Here is a 6,996-nt window from a genome sequence, read left to right on the forward strand (position 1 = left end):
TGAATATCTGATGGGAGGACTTGTCCGCAATAAAGAGGAAGACAAGAAGGTGACAACGATCAACAATCAAGGAAGAACTGGTGGAAGCACCCACTTCAAAGGCAAGGGTGAAAATCAAAGCCGAACCGGATTTAATTCAAATGCACCATTTTGTAAGATTTGCAGAAAGCGCCACCGAGGGCAATGCCGACACGTTTCATCAACCATCTGTGAATCTTGTCAAAGACCTGGCCACGCAACTGCTGATTGCTGGAAGAAGAAAATGACATGTTATAATTGCAAGGAGATGGGGCATATGAGCTTCGACTGGTGGTGCAGGTGGAAGTGGCCAAAACAAAAAGGGAAACGCAAGAGTCTTTGTCCTTGACACGAAAAAGACCGCTGACATGCCGGAAACTATCACCGGTACGTTTTCAGTCAACGACACCTATGCTAGAGTTTTGTTTGATTCGGGTGCCAATTTAAGTTTTATGATTATAGCTTTTTTATTCTATTAAACGAACCTTTAAAAAAACTAAATAAAATTCTAAGCATCGAGACTACTAGCGGCGAAGTAGTCAAAATCTCCGAAGCCCTTGAATACGGAAAAATTCTCTTAGCTGGTTATATTCTGCCCATCCAACTTTTACCAATGACTCTTGCTGGTTTTGACATTGTACTTGGTATGGATTGGTTATCTGATAACCATGCCCGTATTATTTGCAATAGCAAAACTGTTGAAATTCGAGCCCTTGATAAATGAACCATTCGAATTGAAGGGGATAAAGACGCTAGCCGAGTTAGCCTAATCTCCATGATAAGGGCTAACGAATGTTTGAATCAAGGATGCTTAGCATTCATGGCCTACGTTACCGAAGAATCAAAACCCAAAGAACTCAAAATGTACCAATTGTTTCCGATTATTCTGATGTTTTTCCTGATGAACTTCCTGGAATTCCTCTCGATCGTGAAGTAGAGTTTATGATCGATCTTATTCCCGGGACTGCTCTGATCGCAAAGGCATCATATCTTCTTGCTCCGAACGAAATGAAGGAATTAAAGAAACAACTCGACGAACTTCTCGAGAAAGGCTTCATACGACCGATTTCATCGCCATGGGGAGTGCCGATACTTTTCGTCAAGAAGAAGGATGGATCCATGCGTATGTGTATTGATTATCGAGCGTTGAACAAAGTTACAATCAAGAATCCCTATCCACTTCCTCGAATCGATGATCTTTTTGACCAACTTCAAGGTGCGAGTTTTTTTCCAAAATCGATCTTCGTTCTGGTGACCATCAACTCAAAGTCCAATCCAAGTACATTCCAAAACCCGTATTCCGAACAAGGTATGGCCATTATCAGTTCACCGTTATGCCATTTGGACTTACTAATGCGCCAGCCGCGTTCATGGATATGATGAATCGAATATGCAATCCCTACTTGGATAAATTTGTTATCGTATTCATTGACGACATACTTATTTATTCTAAGTCTAAGGATGATCATGAAAATCATCTTCCAACCTTACTTGAAATACTTATAACCGAGAAGTTGTACGCCAAGTCCCCAAAATGCGAGTTCTGGTTGCACGAATTGCAATTTCTTGGACATGTAATAAATGTAATCGGTATTCAAGCCGATCCCGCTAAAATCGAAGCCATCTCGAAGTGGGAAATTCCAAAGTCGCCAACCGAAATCCGAAGTTTCTTAGGCTTGGCTGGCTTTATCGAAGGTTCATTAATAATTTCTCTCGTATAGCCGTTCCCTTAACTTCTTTGACTCGTAAAAATATCAAATATTAGTGGGGAACAAAACAACAAGAAGCGTTTGATATACTTAAACAAAAGCTTACCCAAGCACCTATACTGGCCTTGCCAGTAGGTACTGAGGATTTTGTTGTATTCAGTGGCGCGTCTCATTCCGGCTTGGGATGTGTACTGGTGCAACGAAAGAAAGTAACTGCTTATGCCTCTCGTCAACTCAAGGTGCACGAAAAGAACTACACAACTCACGATCTAGAGTTAGGCGCCATAATATTTTCACTTAAGATATGGAGGCACTATCTCTATGGAGTAAGATTTATTGTGTATACCGATCATAAAAGCTTAAAGCATATCTTCGATCAAAAGGAGCTTAACATGCGCCAACGATGCTGGATGAAAACTCTCAACGACTACGACTGCGAGATCGTTTATCACGAAGGCAAAGCCAACGTTGTGGCTGACGTCTTGAGTCGTAAAGAGCATGAAAAGCCAAAAAGAGTCCGAGCGTTAAGGCTAGAACTTCAAGTCGATCTTTTCGAACAAATCAAATCCACTTAAATTCAAGCGATCAATGAAAACTAAATCTCCGATGAAAAACGTAACGGCACCATTGACTTGCTAGTTAAGGGTGACGATGGTATCCTTAGACTCAGTAATAGGATTTGGGTACCAATCATTGGAGACTTGCGTGAGAAAGTCATGAACGAAGCTCATAAGTCCAAGTACATGATGCACCCCGGTAGTGACACAATGTACCAAAATCCTAGACCAAACTACTGGTGGAATGGGATGAAAAAGGACATCGCTTCGCATGTTGCGAAATGTCTAACATGTTTGAAGGTCAAGGCTGAACACCAAAAGCCTTCAGGATTGCTTCAGCAACCCAAACTTCCCGTATGGAAGTGGGATTTAATCACTATGGATTTCATTACTAAACTCCCAAAAACGACTTGACAACATAATGCTATCTGGGTTATCGTGGATCGGTTAACAAAATCCGCACAACTTATACCCATCAATGAATCGTACTCAAAGGATAGATTAGCGCGTATTTATGTGAACAACATCGTTGCTTTGCATGGAGTACCGCTGTCTATATTTTCTGATCGAGACAGTCGTATTACGTCTCACTTTTGGAAAAGCTTCCAACAAGCCTTAGGCACAAAGCTAAACCTTAGCACCGCCTATCATCCACAAACTGATGGGCAAAATGAAAGGACAATTCAAATGTTGGAAGACATGCTCCGAGATTGTGTGTTTGACTTAAGTGGAAGTTGGGATGATCACCTACCCCTAATGGAATTCTCATATAACAATAGCTATCACACAAGTATTCAAGCCGCACCATTCGAGGCGTTATATGGTCGTAAATGTAGAACGCCCGTGTGCTGGTCTGGGACCGGAGATAATCAATTATCTGGACCCGAGATAGTCCAAGAAATCACCGACAAGATTCTCCAATTCCGAGAACGACTTAAGACGGCACTTGATCGCCAAGAGAGTTACGCCGACGTCCGTCGTAAGCCGTTGGAATTTAATGTTGATGAAAAAGTTCTTTTGAAAGTCTCGCCCTGTAGAGGCGTTGTTCGCTTCAGAAAGAAAGGAAAGCTAAGTCCTCGATTCGTTGGACCCTTCGAGGTACTTAAAAGAATTGGTACTGTCGCATGCCGTTTGCGATTGCCCGAGGAAATGCAAGGGATACACGACGTATTCCAAATCTCGATTCTGCGAAAATTTTTGGCCAACGAATCTCTATCGATACCCTTAAAAGATGTTAAAATAAATGAAAACTTAAAATTTGTTGAAAAGCCAATTCAAATAGAAGATTCGAAAACAAAGAAATTAAAAAGACGAACATTGAAAATTGTTAAGGTCAAATGGGACTCACGAAGAGGCCCCGAGTATACATGGGAACTCGAATCTGAAATGACGAAGAAATACCCCCATCTATTCTAAAGAAGCAATCTCGAGGACGAGATTTATTTCAAGGTGGGGAGGATGTAACATTGTGAAAATTTCGAGTTCAAAATGTGAAATTCCAAAGTTAAGGTATCAAAAATGTCAAAATCCAAACCTGAGGGTTTTGAAAATTCTGATTTTCCTGACCCATCGCGATACGCGATGAATCTGAAGAGAGACCCATCGCGTATCGCGATGGGTTGTCTGACAGCGAGGAACGTGGCGTGCCACGTGGCACACCGTTCGCCACGTGTCCCGCCACGTGGCCACACGTGGCACGTCGTCCGCCATGTGTCAACACGTGGCACACCGTCTACCACGTGGAACCACGTGGCAGACCTATATGGGGACGGGCCAAGCCTACATCGAGATACGCGATGGGCTTAGCCTGAGGGCCATCGCGTATCGCGATGGGGCCTAGAAATTTGCCTATAAATAGCAACATCCGGGTTTGATCATTCCACATCCCAAAATCAGCTTTTTTTTCTCTCTCTAACGTCTCTCTAAAATATCACAACTATTCCATCGATCCACCTCGAAAAGCGTGCCCCGGTTCCTCGATTTTCGTGCCCATTTCCTCGTTATTTATACCACATTCCACCGACGTATCAACCAAGGAGTTTGCCATCCTCGACATTAGATGATTAGCCTCGTGAAGCGTGCCAACGAGTGGTGAAGTATTGGTGTTCGTTGATTTGCGTGCCAAAGAAGAAGTGACGAGAAGAAGAATTTATAAAAAAAGATAAAGAAGGTGAAACGATGTTGAGGTGTTGCTCGAGTAATTAGGGTTTGTGTAAGCCGAGCAAAGGTAGGCATGATGCCCGAATTATATAATAATACAACATTATAAAGACTTAAACTTTAAAGTCGAAATTATACTTCATACCTCGATAAAATAAAAAAATATATATAACAAAGAAAAGTAAAAGAAAGAAATTATGAATATTAATATATATATATATATATATATATAAATATATGATTATATATATACTTGATTCTTTGTCATAGAAATATTATTTAAGGGATAAATAACTATTCTTAAATAATAAATAAAAGAAAAGAATACGTTTCTTAGAGAAGAAGAAACGTGGGATTTTATAAATAAACTAAAGTAATTTTACTTTTAACTAAATGTTTTAAAGTAAAAGAGATTTTGAACTAAAGGTTCATCGAGGTAAATTTCATAAAATAAGACTAAAGGTCTTAAGCCGAATTGTATATCCGACTAACAAATGGTTATACTCGTACTATAGGTGCGAGATAGCAACGGGAAAAACCCTCGGACGATGTTTCAAGCCGAGATTAATCAAAAGGTGAATACGCCCTAACTTTTACAAACTTGTTTTCAAACGAGTCAAACGTGTTATATGAAAAGGTTTACATGAGACTAAGTGTCTCTAAAACATTTATAAATAAGAGTTTAAACACTGGCTTTAGGCTATTGTTTACGTTTTTCTGGATCCTTACATATGTGATGGGCACATAACACTTGGTCAAAATTACGCTCTCCTGCGGGGAGTATGATCTTGTGTATACGTATAGGCACTCAACTAGTCGAACGCTGCGGTGTTTGCTGGGGGAACCGAGTGTAGAGACTTGAGTTTATGAATTGTGTTATTTTAACTTGGTTATTCCTAAGCCATGATGGGCCGAGACCTACGTAGTCTTGAGGGGTGATCAAGTAAAGAAAATATTTTTTTAGCGTCAACATATTCACCAGCATTCGTTGCTGACGTATTTTCTTAACATTTTGGAGGTGATTAAGGTTTGAGCTTTGAGTAACGAAGTGCTCAAGATATCCGATGGATCGGATCTTTTTGTTCAAACTTATTATAAAATGATGGTGGTTTTGTAAAACTTAAACAAGCAATCTTTAAAACATTAAACGGGAAACTTTTAAATCCCGTCTTTTGTATGTAAATATTTATATTTTAAATCCACATGTTTCTAAAGACTTTCGCTTTTAAACGTAACTCTCATTTATTTACAAATGTGGTACCAACAAATGTCATACACCTAGGCCGTAGTTTAGGGTGTGACATGACCAAAATGTTGACCTTTGACCAAAATGTTGACCGACGGTCCAAAATCTTGGACGACGGCCCGTTGGTGACTTTTTACCAATAGTCTAGACTTAGAATGATTACATTATGTTCCTAATCACAAAAATCAAGTAATGTACACTTAGCCAATTTTCATACAATCTTATGGCTAAGTCTAGCTTCTACCACTTTCAACACCTCACAAGTAAGACTAACCACTTAGTCAAATAGTTCTAAGTTGACCCATAAAGTCAAAATTCAGTTTATCACAATCAATCTATTACAAATTACAATTATTTTCACTAACCAATATGTTGATCATCCTTAGCAAGTTTTCAATCATCAAAACTGATTTTTCCAACCAACAAAACTTGTGATTAAATTACCAAATAATTCACACATATTCTTTCAAGTATTTGGTATAACACATATTTTTCTTATAATTTTCCAATTCACACAAATATACAGAATATTCACACTCTACAACAACCTAATTTCAGTCTCTATTTTAACACTACAGTACACAAATATTTGCCAAAAAATCTATATTTGTACAATTGATGAAAGACTAATTGGATTATATTCCTACTTTAATTAATAACATTCTAGAAGTGGAATAATACCCATATCTATTTTCAATCTCAAGTTATACAATTTCTATTTCAATCAGGATTGCAACCCGATTTTGTAAATTAATAAAAACTAGTCAAACAAAGTCCAAAAATTATGATTCTTGACTTTTTGAAAACCATATTCAATGTACTTAATCATAGTATCACAAATCAATCAGAAAAACCAATGTATCATCAAGTTATACAATCTACAATCTAAAACACAGAATCTGTCAACAAGCATATTCAAACCAAAAGTCACAAAAATCATGATCATTATATCCTTATAATCTTAAATCATCAAGGAACATTTTTATATAATAAAATCTCATGTCTTCCATTATCATACTAATTTATAAAATAATTTTTATGTACAAAGGATTTCCATTTTTTTTCGTTTATGACAAGACACACAATTTCTTTTAAAACCATCAAACTCGATCATCTCTTTATTTCTTATGATTTCATGTGTTTGGTTAATCAATCCCACAATCCCAAATAAAATAAACATAAACAAAATATATTAAACATGCTTACTTACTTTCTTGATCAATGCTATATTACTACTTGATCCAAGAATCACCAATTTGATTATGATATTTTGAGAGAGTTTTTGGAAAAACAAAAGTGTGTGTGG

This window comes from Bidens hawaiensis, unplaced genomic scaffold, assembly GCF_021521415.1.
Source record: "Bidens hawaiensis isolate Kalapana, Puna unplaced genomic scaffold, B.hawaiensis_p1.1 tig00025792_1, whole genome shotgun sequence".
NCBI lineage: Eukaryota > Viridiplantae > Streptophyta > Magnoliopsida > Asterales > Asteraceae > Bidens > Bidens hawaiensis.